The sequence below is a fragment of the Solea senegalensis genome, linkage group LG2, assembly GCF_019176455.1.
Source record: "Solea senegalensis isolate Sse05_10M linkage group LG2, IFAPA_SoseM_1, whole genome shotgun sequence".
NCBI lineage: Eukaryota > Metazoa > Chordata > Actinopteri > Pleuronectiformes > Soleidae > Solea > Solea senegalensis.
This window is the reverse complement of record NC_058022.1, coordinates 28,688,100-28,713,287: the sequence shown is the minus strand read 5'-3', so window position 1 is coordinate 28,713,287 and position 25,188 is coordinate 28,688,100. Positions and strand designations below refer to the sequence as shown.

The 25,188-nt window shown below is 42.6% G+C and overlaps 1 long non-coding RNA gene across 1 annotated transcript in view; it reads left to right on the top strand.

Annotated features, from left to right (window-relative positions):
- The first annotated feature begins 1,444 nt into the window (after window positions 1-1,444).
- The window catches only part of LOC122761054, an 83,625-nt gene continuing 59,881 nt past the window's right edge, over window positions 1,445-25,188 (top strand). Inside the window, exon 1 of the long non-coding RNA XR_006358523.1 lies at window positions 1,445-1,568. This is a non-coding gene — a long non-coding RNA (uncharacterized LOC122761054). The remainder of the gene's footprint in view (window positions 1,569-25,188) is intronic.

Here is a 25,188-nt window from a genome sequence, read left to right as displayed (position 1 = left end):
TTTAACCTTGATTGTGTCTCATAAATGTGAGTCATTCAGCATTTACTCATCTCAGGAACCTGAAACTCAGCAGTCTGTTTAACTTCCCTGTACACAAAACTTTGCAAAAAAAAAAAAAAAAGGGCCACCTTTAAGTTGATAGGGTTTAATCAACTTAAGGGTTGAGAGTGGCCGGAGTCTCTGTGGCCTGTTGTTGCATAATTGTTACCATAAAGACTTAAATATCCTCATGCAATGCAAAATTTGAAGGAAACAACCCCGCCCCCAGTAACATCCACTCATGAATTAATTGTTGCGTAATGGAGAAACCGCTCAGCAATTGTTTGATTAAAGTTGCAACAGGGTGTTGTGTCCTCTCGAGTACTTTTCCTAAACAGTTCACATGTTTTTGTGAGAGTGTACTTTTGCTTCCTGCCACATACACTTACCCAGCCTGATCCTGTGGGACCAAATAATGACTAATGCAAAAAAAAAAAGGGCTGCAGATATGCTGAGAACAAGCACCTGAGAGAGAACAGCTGTCTTGTAAAAGGTCAGTCTCCCACTGTCCCCAGCTCGCTCTCTCTCTCCATTTCCGGCCTCTCCACTTCAAGACCCTCCTCTCCACCCCCCACCCATTTGACTCCAAAGTCAAGTATTTTGTCTTTTTTCTCACACACACACTCTGCTCTCACTCCCTCAGCACAGCACCTAGAGGATTCTTGGCAGAGCCTGACCACCTTGTAATCCCATGCAGGAAAAAAATGGAGTGGGTGGATAAATGTACTGCTCTCTGGTTTATAAAACTTCCCTGCAAGTGGATATATATGGGTCTCTTGAGGTGTTTGTTTTTCCCAAGTGTAGTGTAGCTATCATCATTACACACATGTGGACCCCCCCCCTCCCCGAAAAAACACACACACACACACTTCTAAACATTGACTAACTGTCTCAAAAAGGCAAAAAACAAACACAAATCCAATTGGTTACATTGGGGCCGCTTTGGAGAGAAAATTTCTCATAACCCGCTTGACAAAAACAGGCTGCTGTTATTGTGCAGACAAACAAACACGGGTTTTGAGTGATCACTTTCAATAAATGTCCGACTCACATATTTGAGCAGTAATGTTTATCGTAAAATCGGCGCGGCCGCCAGACCGATTAAGCAAACACCGAGCCTCCGCGTCTCTTAATACCAACACACAAATGCGGAAAACCAACAGCAAACACACACGCGGACACAGCCGTGTCGCTGAAAGTAGCCTCAAACACAAACTTTCAGTGGTTAACACTTGACGCTACAAGATCTATTCTATACTACTTCCTGATTCTGCTCAGCTTACATTTAAGGCGTCAAGCATTGGGAATATACTGCCCACTGTATATAATGTATGCAGTGTTACATAAAACCGTCAACATGAGTGTTTTGTTCTAACAGCTGCCACTTCTCCTCTTTCAGGCTTTCTGCCGTGATGAGGAACCTGCTCACACACAGAGACTTGCTCCTACTCTGCCACAAGAGATGCAGCACTGACGTCGGCTGATGAAGCCCGGACCGCTGCCCAGGTTGAGGTCAGCTGTTGTCAGAGGTAGGAGGACCACGTCTTCACACAGTTAGAAGCACACGACACAATCAGTTAATTCATCCTACATCGAACTGCTGTCCATATCGTACTTTAGAAAAGTACAACTGTCATTCAACTGCATCAAAAAGAAAAAAAAAAAGTTGTTTCCCTTCATACTGACATCTTTAAACTTGGTTAGAAATGGTATTTAATATGAAAATGGGTCACAGCAGTGCTATGGCTGCCCTGCTTTCATATGTGACCTTTGACACTTGTCACTGGTTGAAGCCTTTGATGTTTATATGGAAATTAATGCAGCAATTACAAGTAGAAAAAGAAAGAAAGCTCTTCTCCCCCCCTCTATTTCACTCTATATCTACTTCCCTTGACACTCCGCTTGTGTGTGCGTCATGATTGCACACGTTACATCACCAACTATGTTCTTCCAAATGTGTGTGTACGTGTGTGTACATGTGTGTGCATGTGGCCTAAACATGAAAAGCAATGGCGTATGAGTCCCTGTGCGGCTGAGAGCAGGTCTCAGGGCTCTGACTTGATGAGGTACTCTCTAAGTCTCTCTCTGCTGTGATTACTTCTTCCATCTTCCTCATCTTCCTTATCATTTTCATGCAGAAGCGGGAGTAGATGGTGTGGAATGTGGCTGTGGGATCATGCAGCCGAGGTTGGGGGATGACCAGGGTTACTCAACGGTCAGCGTTGCGATGTAGGTCAACGTTTTTAATTGTATTTCCCGGCATTTTAAGCATAAAATTGCCTCTTTTTTTTGGATTAGATTGAAAGAGAAAAGCAAGGGAGGAAGACACAAAATGAACTGCCGTATAAAATAAGGAGGTGATGATGGTGGTGGTGGTGGTGGGGGAGCAGGGCGACAGGTCTCAGTGGGTATTTCAACCAACTGCTTGTCAAGACTGAGGCGGCGGCAGAGTGCGTGACAGCTGTGACAAGAGTTAGTGGAGGTCCTTCAGCGTTTCTCTTTCGTGTGACAAGGGGAGGCGGGCGGGGAGGGCGGGGAGAGCAGCACAAGACAGGCGAGGTCGCGGGAGTGGTTTCCGGTGGGTCGCATTAACGCCAACCTGCCTGTCATGACTCATGAAGTTCGCCGGCGAGACCAAAGAATGCAGATGAGGAAGATAAAAGAATTCATGTTTCCAGTGGCAATGTAAGGTGAAGCAGGCGAAAGGTGATTTGACTTTACACGTGACCCGGCGCGTTCTTTATCCTGTGAAGGACAGGATTCTTATTACCTATTGCATGTAGTTCAGAGCCGTCGCTTGGGACTCTGCTTTCTTAAAGTGACAGTAAGCCGTCGACAACAGCAGCTGGCTGTTAGCTGGTTTTTATCAATTTATCAGCCTGTTAAACACATGATAATTCTGCTGACGTGACATCGCACAATCAAATATGTTAAGTATTGCATAAAAAGAGTGAGATTTTGCCATGAAAAGTGTCTATAAATCATAAGGATGATTTCTGCAATAGAAACTACGCAGTTTTTGTTATTCTCTTGATAGATAAAGTGACTTAGCAAATGAGTCAAACTTGTTGATTGTGACATCCGTGAAAAAGCCACTGTTAAACAACGTAATCTACATAAGCCTGCAATTTCACACAGGGAATATAAAGTTTAGGAAAAGAAAATGATCATTTAAAGAGGATCCGATGCCAACTGTCAGTAATATGTGATGTTACTGACACAGTGACTGGCAAACCGAGACATATTTGAGGACTTTTATACCCTCGATTTTCACATCTTATGAAAATGGTAATTAAATATAATGTAATAGGACGCAATTTATAAACACGTTTCCATCATTGTGTGTGAAGTTCAAACTTGAAAACTGTATACTTTATCCTTTATCTCCAGCAGACTCAAAGGTTTTTGTTTTTTATTTTCTAATTTTTTAATTTTAATTTTGCCTCAATGCTCGGCGAAACATTTATGTCTCTGCATGCTCCCCGCGCGCTATTGTCTCGCCGCAGCCTTTCAACCCAGCCTCACAAACGTATTCTCTAAACCAATTGTCAGTAATAGTTGAACAGATTCACCCTCGAATATGCATATTAATCTCTCACCGCAGCACATCCAACGAAAAAGTCCACCAAAAAAACAAGTTTTCATCCAATTATACTTCTTAATCGGCAATAATTACAACCCTATACATCATCTGCATATTTCAATTAATATTCAAATCGTGTATAGGCTTTTGCATGCAAATGTATAATATATTCAGGATTAGGTATATTACAGTTAAATCTATCTCTATATCCAGCCACTACCTTGCCTCTCCTTAATAAGCTGTGTTTCCTGGTAATGTTCCTGAACTTATTATAATGCAATATGCTCAGGCATAAGAATCACACATCCTTAATATTATTTCTTGCAATTAACATGGAGCTGAAAATACAGAGGGCCTACTTCGTTAATTTGCCCAGGCACTCACATGTAATGCAAAACAGGAGGGGAGTAAACAGGTCTCTGTCTGACTTCTCCGCACAGGCGCGACTCAGTCAAGTGTTGCAAATCTAATTTAAATATATGAATGTTTTCGCTCCGTCCATTTCCCTGGACTTGGCTCGGCCGTATCACGTCCCTGTTGAATAGGAAAATGATGCTGTTTAGTGTTGTTGCCAGAGCAGGTGAAAGGAATGGCAAATAAAAGGCACTGTGAGGTGTTTGTCAATACTTTGTGCATTCTCTATCTGTCCAATTTATATGTTCTATATCCTGAAAGCTCAGGGGCTTTCAATTAGACAAGTACCTGTATCCGCTGCTGTGGTCTACAGCTCCCAGGAGCCCTTGTGCTCTCATATTGAATCATGGAGAGACAGTTAATATTCTAGTAGAAAGAGGGATCTATAAAGTCTCACAGCCATAAACCGGAGCGCGGCGTTTGTAACATCCAAATAATAGCAGTAAATAAAGAGCTTACACCTGTACAGGTCTGCCGGCAGTGTCCTGATAGGATGCACTCTGCTGGCCTGCAGACAGCTGTAAATGCTCCTGGTAAAGAACAGTGAGCACTGTTAATGGATAGGTTTATTTTAAAGCATGCCATCTGCCATCAATCACACTGAAGTATTGGGCAGCGGAGAAGTGAGTTAGCTTAAAGTCCCCGTCTTCGTTGTTTTGCTTGTCTGTTTCTTCTTTCGCCAGGAGCCCGATAAAGCTGGTGGGGGGAGGTGGAGGGTGGGTGGGGGGGGGGAGCAGGAGCGGGAGCGATGTCGGGGAGGGTGCCTCTGCTGGTACACGGGATCCCTGCGAGAATAAAGCATCAAACCCACTCAGCAGCACCACTAACAATAATAAAAATGCCTCGGCTTAAAGGTGACATTCCCAATTTACGATTATTTGTGTCTATAAAGTGTATTCCTCGGCTCCTGACTCATTCGCACCCTCCCTTACTAGAACAATGCATTAAGAAGGAGGGGGGTGTCGAGGGTAAATGGAAATTCTATCCATTTTATTAAACCGACAGGCCCCACTATACCTGAGACTTTCAATTTTGCTGGCGTGACCTCCAAGGAGACATTTCTGTCTCCTCTCTGTCTACCTTCGCCTCATTCAATTCCCTGTTTGCTCTGACCGGCCCTCCGAGCACCCGGGGGCCTGCAAAGCCGTTATGGATGAGCTCCGAGGCAATTCTGAAATAGAGAGAGGAGAGGAGCGTAGATCTCCTCTCCCCTGGAAAAGATTTACTTCTGGGTGTAAGATGGATGAAATCAGCCTTTGTATCTCTTTTAGTGATTATTTTTCCTTCCATTCTCTCCGTCTTTTTTTTTGTGTGTGTGTAAAAGGAGGATGTTCAATAAGATGGGAAATGTGATGCATTTGTAAGGCCGAGATCAGGGCAAAACTAACATCAGAGGTGGAGATGTGGCATTAACCTGAGTAATACCCATGATCAAATACAACTGATACTGCAGTGGTGTCCTTTATAAGCTACCTGTTTGACATAGTGGTGAAATACTGACAAATGTTCCACAAAAACAGCCTGTGCTTAAGTTTCAACACACTATGCTGTCACCAGCATTTTATTTAATTGGTACATCCATAGCCATTAACCCCAGTGCATCATGGGGCACTCTTGTGGTGTAGGGTTTTAAGTCATGGATCATGTAATTTCAACATCGCTGCGTGGCTTTGGGGAGACTGCAGCAGTGTTGCTGTATCATTTACCTACACCGCTCTCCCCCGATGTCAAACCTGTCTCCCTTGACTATTTTTTAAGAAGAATAATATTTTTACAAGTGCTTATATAATAGTAAGACTGTATCGTAAAAGACGGAGGCCGCCGATCCATTACAGGGTCAGTGTATAGAGACGAGCAACCATTCACTCTCACACTCACACCTACAGTCAGTTTAGAGTGTCCAATAAACCAATTTCCTCCCGCAATTAAGACTGTTGGAGGAAGCCGGGCTACCTGGAGAGAACCCACATGCACACGGGGACTCCATACAGAAAGACCCTCAGTTGAACTGGGATCCAAACCGCACCACCATGCCTCTGCTTGGTCTGAGGGTCTAAGAGTCATGCAGAGCTCACTTTGCTGAAACAAAATTGTGTAAAGTAGTTTGAAATTGGTTTGAATGTAACCGATATTTGCTTATATTTACAAAAGTAAAAAATAATCATCCGCTGTATTTCAGTATGCATCCGTTCGGAGACAGGAAACAGAGTCAAGAGCAGTTAGTTTGAAAGGAGCCATTAATGTTGAAAAGGCCGGTTGTGGCTACTTTCAGTGACAGGCTTAATTGATGAAAAGCTATTAAGTTCTACCACGCTATCCATCATTAAATTTGTCATGGAAATCAACACGAGCTCAAATGGTTGAAATTCAATGTTCTGCCAATAATGTAGCCTGGCAAAGTTCCACAAACAATGTCCAGAGAGAGCCAACTGAGCCCATCAGCAGGAGAACTTACCAGTACAGAGATCCACTGCAGGAGAAACGTCTCTGCTGCTGTAGGGACTCTCCTGGACAGGAAACAGACATTACTTTCCCTTTGCTCTCCATCTCAGGGAAGTGATGGCACATAAAGTATTCCCTTGAAGAATGGCGGGAGAGAGGAAGCATCCGGAGACACAGCCAAGATTCTATTGAGTTATGGACATTTTCAGCAAAGAGCATTCAAGAGCGGCACCGCTCAAAGTGACTGAGCTCACACTTAGCACGGACAATATAAATGGAATTGACGACGTTAGTGTTTCCTCCTTCATTTATTTTTTTTTTCCCCCCCTTCATATTAAATCTTTTATTCTCTTTTATGCCTTTGAGGCAAACGGGGAACGGCGGAAGAGCACGTGTAGAGTGTCAGATGTCTACCGAGCATGGGGCTCAAAGATAAATGAAAATGTGTGGCTCTTATTTAACCGTCTGACATGTCGGAGTGTGTGGATCATTATGGCATTTCAGTGACAAGCATGACACGATGTAGCAGATGAATTATTAAAGAAAGTCACATCACATCAGAGGAAAGGGAAATAATCGTTGTCTGACACTTAGGACACAAACTTTGCTCTATCCTTCTCAAAAGATAGGTACGTGAACAACAGTATTTGGTTGATAAATGCGATGCGGACTAAGTCTCCACTGCGTCAGAGACGGTGGTATAACCGTGGCTAATTGTATGTCTAAACCCTCTTCGGGATGAGCGGTGCGTCGGGAATAGAGCGTCGCCGGGTTTGACAGTGATGGTTCATGGGATGACAAACAAACGCCACAGAGGATCAATGTGAAGAGGTCCATCTTCAAAACACAAGAGAGATAGAAAACGACAAAACTGATCTTCTGTGACAAGTGCCCATGTCTTATCAGGGGATTCAGCAGGGGTGGTGCTGGCATGTTAAGGGGATACTGGCTGCAATTTATGGGGATTATATGACTTTTTGCTCTGAAATAGAACCCAAACTATTTTTACAACAGTGTTATGTTTGACAGGATAGTGTACTTTTTCAGATAATGTAGTTGTGAAAGTTTTTTTATTAGAAATAATGACTCCCAGATTTAAATACTGCATTTGCAGCAGGACTATTGTTCATTTATCTATGGTTTTGACAATAAAACATCATATATCACTGGCTTTTTTTTTTGTTTAAACACATTTTCCCAAACAATCTGCCTGAACCTGTTGGTTGTATTTCGGAAGTCTCACAAACACACTCTCCCCCCCCGTTACAATTACTTTAAACAAAGACTAATCACTAGAAAAATGAGCAACTGTAACACCAAGTCCAATTACTGGGGGGGGAAAAAAGCTGCTTTGTGCCGTTCACTGATTACATCAATAAGATTCTCCTCGGTAGAGGCCATCATTACATCAGTTCAAACAGTAAATTTACTAATTTATATGGATTTCATAATGTATTATTCCCAGCAAAATAAACATTTAGACGTGTGCGGAGGAAAACAAAAGTATGCATATGAAAGTGAAGAAAATATGAAGTTTCCCACAGAACCAAATTGGCAATCACCATCCGTCTACCCTATGGTCATAATGAAATTGCGCCAGCAATGGTTGAAATAAATGACATAATTTTATGTACACAGAATTAAAGGAGAAAACTACAATCGCGCATTCAGCTCAGTTAGTTTATGATAGCACAAAGCAAAACCAAACCTATAAATAATGAATACATCCATAATTATTCTCTCTCAGATTTGCATAATTATTGTTTTTTCTTAGAAGCATCTGCTAACATTGCAATCCCTTTCTTTGTTTCAAACAGAGCAGCCCTACCTTCCTGCAAAAGCACACACATGAATGGGAATAAATTGGCAGTATAAAGAAATGCTCTTCATTTATAATTAACAGGGTGGTCACAGTCACACAATAATATTGCTACAAATGCACCGCTATTACTCTAAATGAGTATTCCTGTTGCACTGGAATGCTCAGCGGGTATCAGATTTTTTGAAATTTTTATTCCTCCCGACCATTTATTGTCTATGGTGGCACTGATTACTGACGTTATCACAAGTGACGACGACTTTTGCCCACAGTCTGCCATTAGACGCAAGAGTCTCTGCATTTGAATGGTCAAAAAACTTTTTATTCCTACTTTTTTCCCTTTCTACATGCACTCGCACATGCCTCTAGTGTACCTTCACTGTATTTCACCTGCAAGGTGTCATTAATGACGTATAGTTAAAGGTATTGTTATACATTGCAGTGAATAAACAACAGATACTTTTCCAAATGAATATAAAATAAACCAGAGAAGATGCATTTGTTGCATTTGAGAAGCTGAAACTGTAGGCCGTTATTGCTTGATGAATGAGTTTGATTGTTGCCGATTGATTTTTCTTTTAATCGGCTAATCACTTTAGTGTTACAGTTCCCCCTGCTCACATCTCATTTACACAACGGATGAACGAGTAAATAAATGTTTATCGGAACACAAATCCGTACCTCCACGTCACGCCGTACAGCAGCAATGCACACGATTAAGAAAGTATGAATGAATGGAGATACGGATGTAGATATGGATAGATAGAGATGCAAAGATGTAGGGCTTCAAAACAAAAGCCTTCTCACTTCTCCTTAGGGGATCAAAACTCCTCATGACTCTTCTGTACCTGCTGTTTGACCAGAGTTTGTTGAATGAGCCTGGCTCGCGGCCAAAGTGGCCTGTTAGTTGATCTCCAGCGACCCTCGAGCCGTGTATAACCAAAGAAAACATTAGCCAGGTGACTTATCATGGAAGTCTGCGGCTGACCTTTTAATACGCCTGTCATTGATTGCATAGCATGGTACACTCTGTCCATCCCAAGGTGATAGATTATTCAATTAACTATTGACCTTTCCCGCAGACTCATTTGTCGATGGAAATGCTTTTATGACAGCAGTGCATTGAGAAACCAAAGGATGCTGAGTTTTGATTTTAGGATTTACTGTGTGCATTATGATTTTCCTCCGCCTCCCCCCCCTCCCTCCTCTCTCCTGTTGACTTTTTTGATTTACATCGTAATAGTATGAAGTTTGGCTCTTGTGTTGCTCCTGTGGTGGATGGCAACTGTCGCCGTATGAGAATAAGCTTTTCCAGGTCTTGGCAGGCCAGCGCTGCCTGCTGAATTTATCCCGCACACTTCTCCTTAACGCTGACATATTTCATGACGGAAAGCAGCTCGTTAATGTAGCTGTGAGCTATTCGTTGTAGCTAAGAGATGGCCATTTGTATTTGTTGCAGCTTTCGAGATGCATAGCAATGAATCAAGACCTATGAGGTGCCCATTTGGCTCTGGCCGTGTTGTCTTCATCTTAGCTGTCTGCTGCGGCAGAGATGACTGCGTGGTATCAGAAAACAGACTCAGCGTACAGCACTTGCATTATTTTTGGAACCAACTGTTGCTGCTCGTCATCAGAAACCTGCAGTTAAGCAAAGGTCGGGCCACAGGATGCAAGCTGTTCATTGATTGATTGATTTATTCGTTTATTGCAGAGATCTCTACAAACGGAAGAGGTAAAAAAAAAACACAGGAGGAAGTAGCCATTTGGGATTAATGCAGCATTTTTCCTTTTTTATTTTCTTTTTACTGCTAAACAGTTTCCCAACATATGATTCTTCAATAATCATATAACTCTATAAGGCCACTTTTTTGTCATTAAAAGTTTAAGAGTAACTTGATGTGACTCTGACGAATATTTTTGGACCAGTATGACAGGTCAGTATATCTGCCAGCGTCAACAGCAAATGGCTGACTATGGGAACGATCTGTGCGTGAGATTGCCATGGAATCATTGTATCATGTGTTGATACATCTGTCGGGGTAATGCTGCTCTACCATGAATATTTAAAAGTAAAAATTGACCAAACGTAGTTGTCACCTTTTATGTCAATTGTAACTTTATATTTCTTGTGCAGCTTTGTCAGAGATTTCAGTTATAGTTTGTAGATTTAGCTGCTTGTCCGTGCTAAGAATGATGGGCTGGTTATCAATAGCAACATGGTTCTTATTGGTAGGATTCTAAACCCAATGGACGAGAACTGTTTTAAGGATCGCATCATGTTTCCATTGCTGTTATTTTGGTTATATTTAGCAATTGCTCTACTAACCGTGTGCTAGAATGTGATTAGAACATGTCACTAGTTTGTTTAGAATCAGTTTATCGCGGTTGACAGATCGTCTTACATGAATGGCATAGACTAGTTTATTGAGCTCAAAGGTGATTGGACAAATGTGGCAAAAACGTCACTTCCAGGGAAGCTCAGCTTCTCTGGGGATCAATGGAGCAGTGGGTGGGCGCGGATGCTGGGTTTCTGCATGATGATTTTTGATTTTTGGTCACCAGCGCTGCAGAAACACGACAGCGTAGCCTTTTCGGCCTCAGGCATGTGTGGATTTTGCAAGGGATGTCTGTGTCGTGTGTTATTTGCTCAGCGATATAGACCATTTTCATTTATACATTGTAAATAAAAACACTATTATTGCATTTCAGTGTTACATAATTATCACGTTCCCTTTTTCTAGTTGTTCGTTTACTGAATGCATGAAAGAATTTATGTATAAATAAATAACTGGGCCTGAAATTAGCTTCCTCTGTTTCGAGGACCAGCAACCGCCACTGATTTCTAGATAGTTACAGAACCACACTTGTCTTGCTGTCATGTGAAGCAGCTGTTTAAAGGCGTGTGCTGTCAAGGCCTGACAGACTTAAGATTTGTATGTTAACATCCAAAAAACTTTAGCGGCAAATGTTTGCTGATTATCGCTTCCTCTCGCTGAAGGTGAGCTAATCAGTAAAATCTGCGCCTGTCGCGTTCCATTGACATGAAAACCCGCAGACACAGTCTATCCTCTCGTGCTCTTCCCTCCTCCCAGGCAGCTGCGTATAGTCCCCACCCATCTGCTCCTGCACACAGGTTAATACAAATGGCACAAGTTAGCTGCAATTCATCCTCGCCTTAGGTTAAATATCCAGTCATGAGTTGATGCTGCATGACATGTCTGGCCGGCGCCAGTTTAAGAACCCACCTCCCTCCTCCTCCTCTGCCCATCCTCATTGTTGTTAAAGAGGATGTGACAAAGAGCGATATCGGTACAATGAATATTTAATACCTCCTCCTCCCCCTGACTTATTCATGTTCCTCGGGCATATCTGCCTCGCACATAGCTTCTCTCTACCTGTCACATACCCTCTCACCAAAGAAGCATTGAGTCATCATGGTGGAGTAATAACTTTCCCCTCAGCCCAGGAAGTAGTGGAGGAAAGACGTCTTGATCAAGCAATCCTGAAGAAATGATGTAGGCTTGTAGAGAGGTTTCTGTTATCCTGTACACCTCTTAAATATCATCCTCCCCTTTAACAGTTTTGACAGGAGCTGCTTCCTCCCTTGTCAGAGCCAATTGGTTGAGGGATTGAGGGATTGGACGTTTACGGGACGACAGGAATACCGCAATTACAGACAAAGGAGGGGAAAAGGGGGAATCTGCTGCTGATGTTTGATGTGATTTATCTGACAGCACAGGGAGTGCATTTAAACGGGGGTCCTGTGACGCCGTGACATTGACGGAGTCGTGTAATCAATTGGACTTGTCCGAGTGCAAGCGGCTGAGAAAGCTGCTGTCAGGGCGTGAGTGACGGTTCATCATAACCACCTTGTTCTCCCCCCCCCCTTCCCCCCCAACGCGTCTTCCTCCTGTTTTGAGGAAAGAGGGAAAGGAAGAGACCTGAAGAGGGAGAGTCAGATAAATCATCTTAGCTTACAGAGACTCGGGCTTCCACTCAACTGGAATCACTCGCTGGAGGAGTCTCAGATGCCAAATCCCTGCCTGTTCAAAACTCCCACGATCTGACAAAAAATAAGTCTCCTCATTGTAAAAATTTATCATCCCTTTACTTAAGTGAACAGATTTGTTTTGCCTTAAATGGACTGCAGTCTGCTTTCAAAATGTAACGACGCAGACGATGATTTTACATCTAAAAGTCTGTCTGTCTGTCCGTCTTATCATCTACCTATTCTGTCTAGAGAGCATAGAGCAGACCCATGATTTAAAAGCTTTGCTGAGAAGAAGAAAAAAATCCCACTAGATAAAAAATTAAAACACTCTCTGTCTCAAACACTGCATCTTTGCTCACATTTCACCGTTGAGCAGCCAAAAATGACCACTGTAAAAAAAAAATAAAATAAAAAAATAAAATGTGACAGAAACAATCAAGATGAAGCAAAAACACGCCAAATACAACACGGAATCTTTAGTGGTTGTGTTTATCATGTGACGCAAGGCCACATCTGTGCGCTGGTCAATAATTCACAAATCTGAGACAGTGTTTCAGTGTAAGTTTTGAAAACAAGTATAGGTTGCACTTATCTCGACCTGGAGTCATGAGAAGGATTATGGAGCCTTGTTAACAATGCATGACAGCTGCATTTTGAAATCCCCACTACTGTTCATGCATTTTTTAAGGGAAAATACTTTGCACAGAGACGGAGAGAAAGAGTCAGAGAGAGGGAGAGAGAGAGGTGGATCGCTGTGTTTTTGTCTAAAAATAACCCCTATATATCTTTTTACTGTTGATCTAGCGTAGCCTCGTAAAACTGACACCGTCGTGGGTGAGCTGGAAGCAAGGTAGAGCAAGTAACAACTTCTTGATGGATGCAATTATGACTTTGAGCTTTGCCTCTTGTTGCTTTCTCTTGCACTTCTCCAACATGGATGAGCATTATAAAGGATAATGGAGAGGTTTCAATGGATTTAAACGGATGTTTGACTTTTGCCAATAATATTTTGCCCTCTATTTATTCTTGTCTTTTAAGAAAATTCTGTTTACACAGTCACACTATGCGGACTTCCTCAAAAATCAAGACCCCATAATGTGAATTACTGCATTTTAAGGTGAGGATGTGTTTTAAAGTTAGGCTGAGGTTAAAGTTAGGTTAAGGTTAGGATTAGGCCAGTAGTAATTATGCTTAAGTCTCCAGGAAATTAATGTAAGTCAGTGCAATGTCCTCTGAACTCATGGAAACCAGCTTGTGTGTATTTATGGGACGATTATGTAATGAGACTTCCAAGAAATGTTGGCTGTTCTTTTGAATTTATGTAGATGTAGTGTAAGTGTAAAAATAACAGAATTATTGTAAATATTATTCTTATTATCAGGTTATTAGATGAGGATTGCATGGCTCATCACTTATTCTCACTGGGCACCATTTGACTCTCCAAAGAGAAACACTGATGTCAAAGCGAGACTGTTGTCTCCAGGGGCCCCTGACCCTTTGTGCCACTGAGCTTGTACCTGGCAGCCTTGTTTGGTAATCCATCCATGTCAAGTATTCCGCAGCTGAAATGCATGAATGTTTTAGTAAATCATATAGTATCGTAAAAAAACTGCGGCCGCGAACACGCAACGAACGGTGGGTTCTGCAGAGCCCTCCAACGACAATGTTGTGTTTGGCAAGTGCGGTGGTAATACAACCTAATGTGCTGATCATTTTGGCAATTTTCGGGCTAAAAACTACATGGATGTGATGCATGAGTAGCTTGTGAAATGGTTTTACCTGTTGAAAAAATAAATAGTCTCTGACAAGACCCTATAGTCCCAGCTTAAAATCACAAATACAGTCCAGAAAACCTCCGCTGTTCAAAAGCCTCAGTCTCAAATGAATCCATAAATTGTGTGATAAAACATGATCGGCTTTGGGAAGGAACAGTGGACCGCTGTTGATATCGAGGATATTCCACACTCTTAAACCAATCATTTGAAAAAGAAAGCAAAGGGTTTTTTTTTTCCTCTCTCCAGAGGCTGAGTTCTGCGTTCCCACACCTACATGTGATATTTATGCAGTTATTCAGATTTATTAAACAATATCTCATGACTGTTTGACTTTGTGTCACCACTCTAAAACTCTGTGGCGGTGCTCGAGCTGTTGTGTTGCCGTTCCTGGTTTTAATCATTTTTGGCCGGTTTCCACTTCCTGCCTGAAAAGTGAAACAGCTTCGGAATGTCATTCTTTGAAAAGAAAACAGAGAGTATCCACAGAGGAAGTCCTCCCACAGTCCTCTGGTCTCCACACACACACACACACACACACACACGGTCTGTCACAAACACACTCACCTCTGCTCTGTCACAAACACACTCACCTCTGCTCTGACATAGACACACATATTCTCACACCCACACGTACAATTCTCCCACACAGTCAAACAGGCACATTTGTGCTCACACACACACACACTGACTTTCTCACTCACAGATACACACTGACTCTCTCTCTCTCCCTGTGTCTCTTACACACACACAGACACATAGACACACATGGAGAGGGCTGGAGCAGGGCTTGCTGGGAAACATCAGACACCCAGGGAGGAAGGAGGACAGGCTTTTCCCACATTTAGACTCCATGGATACTTCAGATGTCAGGCTAAAAATAGAGCAAATGTTAACCAAACCAACACTGAATCAACTCCAGCAACATGCTGGTCTGCTCTGCACTGCTACACTTTGGCCCAATGTTTAAACCCTAAAAATGCAGCACTGTAATCAAGAAAACGGCTCAGGTTTATTACATCCCAACTGCGGTTTATTCTGATTTCTACCTTAATGTGATGCTCACATGGAATGAAATCCTTCAAAGATGACTCCGTATGGTTCATGTGAAACGCAGACGTGAGGATGCTGAAGCGTTGACGTTGTCAAATCGAGCATCTGCGAAGTAATTCAACGAAAGTTGTGATGTTTAATGTTGGAGACATTTTTATATCCATCCATTATGTCCATAAATGTGATGGACAAATGAGCCTAGGCTCAAATATTTCTCATGTTTGAGGTTACAAGGACAGGCTGTTCTTAAAATGACAAGCATATTTCCCACCAGCCGTCCATGGAGCACCTTTAAACTTACTGAATAAACAGTATATTAAAATAGCGTTTTATATATATATATATAAAACAAGTATATGTTTTTAATGAATTAATGAAAAACGGTGTGTGTTTAAAGAGATTTTGATCAGTATTCTAGTTTTCTAGGATTTGCATCGCACCATTTTGTGTCACCGTCGCCCTCGAGCTGGAGCACACGGCCTCATTTAAAGGCGCCCATCACAGTGTGTTTACATATTTCCACTGGTAACCTGCCCACCCTCGACCGAGGCTCCAGTTGCGCGTAGTGCCTTGCTCCTGGGCAACACCAAGAGTAAAGTTTGTGAAAGAGGAGAGCGCTGTCACATTTTCTCAGCAGGCATTTCGTTCCAGAGCGCTGACCTTTCATGTCACGAGCCTGTCTCGACAACTTTCAGCCACTTTCACCGCTGCTGTCATTATGCAAAATTATCTCATTTCACATTTGCTCACTTCTCCAGCTCTAGCACCAATTGTCTGACCCTGTCACCGTCTCCCAATAAAAACCCGTCTGGCCTTTTTACATGTTCTCCCTGTTGCCTAACTGGGTTCCTTTTGCTGGCACCCAGTCTTGTTTAATTTGGTTCAACTCTGCATTTGTCCCATAGGGTGGAATCCTGTTAAAACACATGCATGGCAACCAGATATTCACAACACAGCTGAACGTGTGCAGTATGTGGACAAGATGATTAAACGAGCCCTGTGCGGGAGGAGTGCAGCTGCATTTGAGCAATAACATCACTTCTGCCGGCAACGAGCAAAAGCAGCAACGAGAGCGTGTAGAGATTGATCAGCATCATCATTTAGAGTTTTGTCTGTGTGTCGTGTCGGGGTGAAGGAGTGACGTGGATCCTGTGACCATTTGGTGTTATGATGTTAGGAATAAGTTGTTGTTTTTTTCTTTATATAGAGAGCTTTTATCTTATTAGCTGTCAGGGACTTCTAACACATGTGGCAACTGTCAATAGGGAAATAAATGAACTTAATGTTGGTCAGATAATGCGATCTACAATGAACCTATGTGTCTTCTTTCCTCCTCTTTTCCTCATATACACTAAAGTTTGGGGTTCATTGGAGTAAAAGACACGAGAGCTACTGAGATAAATGGGATCAGAAGGTTTTTGGCTTCACAACATACAGAAAAATCATTCATTTAACAGTCTTTACATTATTATGTTTCATAAGTCGGGCCTAACGACTTGCTGAAAAATAGGTATAAATAAACATTTCTTCACACTCTTAACAAACGTAACTTAAGGCAGAAATACTGAAAACTAATACTGACCGTGCGTGATTGTTTTTTTTACGTCTCCGAACCCCTCAATCCACACAATGCCGTCTGATGGGTTAATTTGCCACAATAAACCGTAATATCTACGTTTCAACTACGCCCCCTAATTCCCCCATGGTCACAGTTTATTTTTTCTTCAAATCTTAAGAAAAGAAGAAAAAAAGAAAAAGCACATCTGCATTTTTCCGCGACCACTTTCCCCGATTGTTTCTGTAAGCGACCACCTCCCTCCTCACCCTGGTCGTCTTGATGCGAGGTGATGCTGTGCTCATGTATTTGCTTATTCAGTGTGCAAACCCTCTAAATCAGATTTATGTAGTTGCAGACGTCACCTCGCCACACCGAGCAAAGAGACACCATATCGCATTAAGACTGGCCCGGGGGGGGGAGATGCGCTGCCCTCACGGGTCACTGAGGATTATTGCAGGAATGATCATTTACGTTTTATTCTATTCTGGGTCTTAATATATTAACTCAGCGCTTACAATAATGGCTTCATACTTCCTGTTTTGCCCTCAGTCACAGACATGAGAAATACAATTCGGGGATTAAAGAAAGAATGGGCAGAAGAGAAGTGAAGTTTCTATGTCGCACATTAATTCATAAATCACTCAAAAATCACAGTTTGTTATTTACCTTTTAATTAGAGATGCAACCTAGTAACCTTTATCTTCTCATGTGTCAGGGACAATTTTGATGACAGTAAAATGTGAAATTGAAAAAAAGGGGAGGGGGAAAAAAAACACATGAATTTGCAAAAAAAAAAAAAAAACAGATAATAAATTTAGCGTCCCATATGGCTGTGGCATCTGGCATTATCTGAGCGTTCAAGTACGCGGTGGCCAGCTCAGCAGAGAGGTCTGCTGCACGATGACGCGATTGGGCCTCTGTGTTTGAAATGCCAAAGATTATCTGCGGCACCGTGTTGAGATGTGTACCCCATTGATGTAACGTTTTACAGATGGTGTAGTAGCTGCCGCGTGTTCAACGACAGAGAGAGCGAGAGAGAGAGCAAAGCGCCGTAATCTCCTGATGTGCGATGACAGGTAGTCTCAAAGCAAAGCCTTCACACGCTGTACCTGCAGTGCTGCTCGGTTTGATGGGAGATCAGTGGGATGTCGACTCTGCGAACAGCTGGGGTGTGCCATCGTAAATCCATCCGAAGGCACAGGAGACAAATGCAAACCCTCACGCGCAGACGTGTGAAAGCAAGCCGCGTACAAAAGAACACCGTATCTGGTTCAGAGAAAAACAAAGGCGGCTGTTGCAAGTACAAACTTGGAATTTAAAAACAGCGACTTGAAATACAGTATAGATTTTTTAAAGTTTAGTTTAATGGATACTGAAGCACTAAGGCCGATACTTTGTGATATTGGTGTCGGTATTGCACACGAAAAGTGGTATCGTCACATCGCTACTTAATATTATTTTTCCACTTTTCCACTTATTGACTCTTCCTTGTCAACATCTGGCAACTGCGTTACCCAAAATGCACCTAATAATAGCTGCATATGACAGATGCATAACAAATTATACACCATTCCTACAAAATAAGTCACCCATGTTATATATTTGCAAAATGCAATTAAGCTCATAACTGGTGTGGAGCAATAAATCAGGATGTGGGGGGGAAAAACATTGGACAAAACATTAAAAGTGAGAGGAGGGAGATCATTAGTGGTGAATTGGTCCTCATGTGCTCCCTATCAGGAACAAACTGAACCATTTCACCCATTTGCTAATTTGAATCCATAGTTAAAAGCAAGCAGCACTCATAATTATGTGTCGGTGAAGATTCATCTCACTCTTCCAAGTTGAGGTTTGGAAAAAAGTTGAATCTAAATCCGTCAGCTGAACTTTTGGTTGATTATAATCCAATTTTGGATTTGAATATATTTTGGATTCAGGAGGTTTTCTCCTCTGTAGTTTTGATTGATTCAAGATGGGCTTTTGCTTCTCTGAAAATACCTCTGAATGTTTCTGGAATCCTATGCAGAGAAGTTACATTAGTGTTGTGGGTAACCTTAGCTCGCAGCAACTTTCCAGAGAGGCTGACGTGCAGGTTTCCAAAAATCTCCCAACAATGTGTCATGCCGACCTGGGCATCACGCACGCTGACTGGCTGGAGCTGTTTAAAACAGAGGGGGGAAAAAAAACATATGAAGTTGATCCAGGTTTTATGTGGAACTAAAAGAAAGAGCCGCGATGAAAAAAAAAACCCCTCCGTGTTCTCCTTGTGTGCGGCACACAGATGCATGTTTAAGACCAAAGAAGTTGTAAAAAAAAACAAAAAAACGTTAGTATTGTGTTTAACCAGCCTCGGATTGCACGTTTAAAAACAAATGCACACAAATGCAAGTGTAGCTCACATGCACGTGCACTGATCAAAGCAAACACACGTACCCCCGCAGACATATACACGACTTATATCTCTCGCTGTAATTCACACACACACACACACACACTAAGCCGTGTGAGCACACCGGTATCACTCCTTCAGTGCTCTGAATGATTTTTGCTCTCAGCTGAGCCACATCACAGTCGAGGATAGGAGTGCGCCCCTCCATCAAAGAGCTCTTTAAATGAAATCATGTCCTCTGATGATTCAAAGCAAATATTTCCCTGGCACACTCCTACTGAATGTGCTCCTTTTTGAAGAGCGGGCCTTCGAGTGAGCGAGGACACGAGGACTTTTTACGCTTTGAGCAGCGCTTGGTGGGGGTGACGTGTCGGTGGGGGGGGGCTAAATGGTGTTGAAAATGAAAATGGATCTTGGCTGCTTGCACCCAATTTTTCAGGAGTGCAGTTCAATCTGAATGTGGACCTCACAGAAACCTTTTTGTCTCTCATGATTGGGCATTTAGACGAATAAACGCTTGCTCATACACATCCACGTATTTTAGCGGGACAACTCAAACATATAAACGTATATGTCTTTGTTTGTTTATTTTTTTCCTTCACCAGACGGCATAGATGTTTTGTTCTATTTAGTGTCATCAAGTCCCTGGACTGTCACCCTGTTTTTTTTCTTTTCCTGTGTCATCTGCAAAGTGCTATGTCACTTATTTCTAATAATAATAAAAATCACTTGACACTTTTTATTCCCAACACACCGCAACACCGCCTCCTGCTAATGTCACTCCATCACTAGATTTCTGCATGGCTGTGTCTAAATTAAATTAATCCAGTGTCGAGGTGCAGGATCCACCTTACACTTCTTCAGCCTCTTTTTTTCCCTCCTTCCTTTTTTCCACCTTTCTCCTTAGAGCAACAGATTGTAAAAAAAAAAAACTGTTGACAGCCTTTGACAGGCTCGCTAAGAAAGCAAGAGTTCATTATCGGAGTCGTCGCGCGGTCCTTAAAGGTTATTCGCTTTCGTCCACAGAGTGACATGTTAATGGTTAATGTTGCACGCCATACTGTGAAGGAGATTGGAGTGTAACGTGTGTGTGTGTGGGGGGGAGGGGACGAGGATACGGTTTGCAAAAGATGTAGTGTTATAATTCTGGACGTGTTTGGAAAATCTAGTCACTTAATGACACCAGCAGGAGAGTGGAGTGATGGCAGAGAGCGGATGACATCGGATGCCTCCTGCTGGATCACTCACGTGTCACTCACGTCTTTATGTGTTCTGCGACTGGGTTTTTTTAAACTCCCACATATGCACCACAATGTCTCTTTCTTACTAGAAAAGGCTTCCAGAGAAAGGAGAGGGTGAATGTGGGGGTAAAACGGCACTGCACTTTGTAATTAGTTAGAAAAATCTATGTCTGTTGTGCCGTCTTGTTCTTTTTCTGACACCTGTCTTTAAAATTTGAACCCCGGACACGTAAGTGTGGCTTCCTTTAGTGCTCCAGCGTGGGGCACTTCCTCCAACTTTCACATGAGAAAAGTGAGCGAACACTAAAACTTCCTCATAATGAATGAATGCCTCACACCCACTTTATAGAAACATCCTTTTCTCATTATATTGTCATAAATTCAACTGGATATGGCCTATATTTAGTGCGCTCCTGATCTCGGCCCAGAGATATGCGCCTCCTAACTCACGATTCCTCCCTCATCTTCATTTTGGCACCGCACCACATTTGCCCTAAGACAAATCTTTTCCTAAGTGAAAATGAAAATCTCTCTTTTCCAAATCATGGCATCAAACAGCGGGGGACGTGGGCTTATGCTGCCGATAAGCTTAGGTAAAAGAATGGACATGTTTGACTCTGTTTTTGTGTGATTTTTCCCCTGCTGTTTATGATTTCTGAACGATGGGAGCTGCGATTAAGTGGGGCTGAAAAATAAGAGTTGAGTGGCGAGGGAAGGGCTGCGGAAACTGGAAAAGTCAAAACACTTCTTTAAGATATTGGGGGAACGAAACTTAAGTGAAAGGAAATCTTTAGTTATAGATTAACTTAAGAGGAGAGAAAGAGAAAGAGACTCTCATCTCATCACCTTTGTTCCTGTTAGGCTTCACGTCAGTGTTTGAAATGTCTCTCCTCAGATTAGTTTGGACGCTCTTGAACGTGCGTCCAGCTGAAGTAACTCAGCCTCCCTCAGGCCGCTCAGGAAGCCGGTGACATCCGCGTCCGCCTCCATGTGAGGTTACCTCGACCTGATCTTATTTGTTGATGTTCTGTCACTTGTGATGTCTGGATGAATGGCGTCATCGAGACGTGTCTTTTTTTAAAATACACCACTCCTTCAATTCTAAAGAAAAATAATTCTCTTTATTAACTTAGCACTATAGTTGCTTGGCTGGCGATACTCTATATTTATTGGTTTCTTGTTTTTTTTTTTTAAATTAAATCCCAAGAAAAGACCAAAACCAGCAGACCACAAAATCAACAACGTCTTCGTCAGTTGCTCCTCCAGCCGTCTGTGGCTGTGTCAGCCCCGAGACTCTTGGTGCTTGGTGAGGATTTCAACCTTTAAGAACCCGCTCTGAAATCTATAGTTCCAGTTTAAAAGAGGGATCAGTAATTTCCTAAAACACACAGGAGAGAACACTGCCTTTGTCGGGGTGATTGCGATTTGTACTTTCGGTACCAGGAGAGTGCATGTGGGACTGAGTCAAAATAAAGTCTGAGAAATAACCCGATCATTCAGTGCTGGGTCTCGCTGACGATGACACTTTTTGGGCAGTACTGGAGCTCGGAGGTAGTGGGGGAACAAGATACGTCAGACTTTTAAATCAGGTAAGACGGTTTGAGTTAGAAAAGTAGAGCAAAATGACCCAAGTGTATCTTTTAAATAAAGGCAGATGTCGAGTAAAATCCAGTCAAATTGGTTATTCAACCAAATCGGGATCAGCAAGGGTTACACAGTGTGGTGTCACTGTCAGTGATGGTTTTTTGGATTTATGTTTTTGTACCAATGCTCGGGGTCTTTGCACTTCATTTTCATGCAACAACAAAAGCCAGAATTCCCACCAAGTGACAACTTCCAGCCTGTGAATCAGTAAGTAGACAATTATGAGGCTAATGAACTTCTTTTATGGTCAGGAACCCTTTAAATCAGGGTGAGGCAGGACTCACTGCAGCTTATAAAGACCGTCTTTGCTGACGTTAGTTGGGTAGCATTACTTAATCGCCCCCTCGTCATATCAGCGGCGGAGATCATTTCGCTGGAAAACAGTTGAGTTTGATGAAACGGCCAATATTGGCAAACTGAACAGAGGAGAGAAAGAGTGATGTCCCTGCTGAGACACAGAAACACTCGCCCCATATGCAGCTCCACAAAAGAGCACCAAAACAATATTTGGTTCCCACAGCATTTATTCATCCTGTTATACATCAGAAAGTTGTCATCAACATTTCCTAGATGTAAATCAGTGCCAGGATCAGAGAGGAGAGGAGGAGGAGAGGCTTAGAGGCAGAGCGCTCTTAAATCTAACAAAATCTAACATTTGAATCGTGGTCGTTCTGGCAGCCCGGGGGCACAGCGGCGGGCTCCAGGCGTCAAGGCGCCACCTCAAATTCTCTGCTGTGGTCGGGTACAATCTCTCCCCACATGGCACTCATTTCTGGCTGCAGAGTTTCAGCGTGAGAGCCTTCTGCCTTTCCAGCGGTAAGGAGATGCCTGAACAATTACGTTGGTAATTAGGGGAGGGTGGATCTCCGCTCTGGCACGGCTTAACCGAACGAGGGCCCACGCTAGTGATCAAATGACGTATATTTCAGAGCTGTGAGGACAGGCCGCTGCCACGGATGAAATGAATAATTTACAGCTGGAGCAAAATTTGTGTTAACTGCAGCACACTTCTGTAGGATTGCTGCGCAAAAAGGCAGACCAAACAACTTGAAAGGAAGGAGAAGAAAAGAACAGTGTGGCGCCAGAGATCATCAAACGCTGAGATAGAAGTGACACGAATCACACCCACTCTTATTGTGAGGTTCAAAAAGATTTTTTTCCCTTTTCTGTTTTATTTGTTTCTTATTTGGGGCGAAAATCTTGTCATTAAAGCAAATTTTTTTTTTCTGCAGCTTTGGCTGAAGCGTCGGGCAGACCGAAAGCTTCGGTGATAAGCTTGCCTCAGTGACGGATTGCACTTTTTACCGTGCACGTCTCATGATGAGTTACTTTTCCTTTGTAGACGCGCGGCGAGGTCAAAGCGTTAACTGCGACCTTGGCCGACTGATGCGCCGAACATGACCCTCCTTTAACCGCGTTACAGCGCAGACGGAAAACGCACATTTCACACTTCGTTTCCTCCGTGCAGGGTTTCTTTCCTCCGCTTTCTTTTCGGCATCAAAAATCTATAGGACCTATTGATTTGTTCCTTTAATGCGCAGATATTGTCTGTTGTGTAAGAGAAGGGAAATTACATGTCAAATGTAAGGAAATTCAGACACTTTTGCTTCACAATTACATTTCTACAGAAGTTTCAGTGTCCAGATTGGTTTCTAATCCCCTCTAACTCTCTGCAGCCTTTGTGTTTATTTCACCTCCTGCCGCTTCCATTTACTTTTAATGTAATATACACTTGTAGTGGAGCTGAACTCGAAGCCTATTCTTGACTTGCTTCCGGGTATCTGGACAGAGTGTCAGCTAAATGCCTGAAATGTAAATTTTTTTTCTTTCTTTCCACCCCTCGTCGCTTTGATCCCCTTCACAACTTAGGAGACGAGCAACTTTGATCTTGACCCATTTCCTCCTAACAGCTTCTTTGTGAGCGTCGTGTGCCGCGGCAGTGAGATGTGTCACCGCGCGAACATGTACAGCCATTTCACAAATTCACTGGGCAGTGCAATGTGTGCTGCGTGACCACAGAAGCCACGGACTGGCCAATTAATTTGGCCCCGCGCGCAGTTTCACCTAGAATAAACAAGACGCTGACGCCCGTCTCGCATTAGAGCGATGTTCCCCTCGTGCCTCCTTTGTCAGACCTCAAATTTATCTGTTTTGCTTGACAGAATAAGAGGTTGATTTCTTTGATAACATGACTTTTGTGTTGCTTGTGACATTAAACCCTGTATTTACTGAGGTTTGGTCACTGAAGTCTGGAGGTTCTTTGATTCAGCGACAGTTTTTCTTTTTAAAAATGATAAGCTTGTTGACTTTTAAGAAAAAAGAAAAAAGAAAAAGCCACTGTATTCTCAAATAAATGAGTTGAGGCGATGCCTTGCTAAATGGACGGACCACAGTACATGCACATGAGTGCAAGCACCTGCAGTATCGCACCTGTGACCTGCAGCGAGTCCACATTCGCAGACATTTATTTTTCAGATTCCTCCTTGAGCAGACGAAGAGGGAATTGTGGCCTATTTCTTTGGAGAATAACCTCTTTATTTGCAATTAATCCACACTCCTCTGAGCTCTGCCTTCAATTTAGTCGAAGAAGACATAGAAGGCTAGAGTTACTTAACCTCCGGGCCTTTGAAAAAAAAAAAGCCACAGACACATGAACTCAACCTAGATTCTTTCTCTTTTTTTCAAACTGACATCACTGTTGCACCGAGAGCAATTTCCAGTGTAATAAAATGGCACAATTAAGCCATTTATGTGATTCCATAAAGTGATGTCTTCTCTAATGAGTGTGTTGACATGTTGATATTTAAAAAAGGGAAAAAAAAAATTCATGAGCCACGGCTACAATTATACATCGTTAAACTCGGTCGCACTTTAAGTGGCGCGGTGTAGGTGTGCTCGGAGTGTGACAGCACTTTGTTGATGCCAGGAAATGTGAGCGTTGAATTTTATTTCGGAAACATCTGCCAATCAAACTTGATTCGCGTCTCACCTTCTATACGGCGCGGTGCCCGCCGAAGTTATGCAGCACGTGACTGGCTCACAGGAGCGAGTGTCTGAAATTGTGCTGTCAAAAAAGGGAACGCATTAATTGAGGTGATTCACTTCAAATATGCAATGCCTCTGTCACCACACTATCCATCAAAGAAGAAGTAGCCATTATGCGCTTAGGACGCAGAGGAAACGCTATTATTTGCCAATATTTGAATGGCTTTAATGGCTTTTAATGGCTTCTGATGTTCGGTT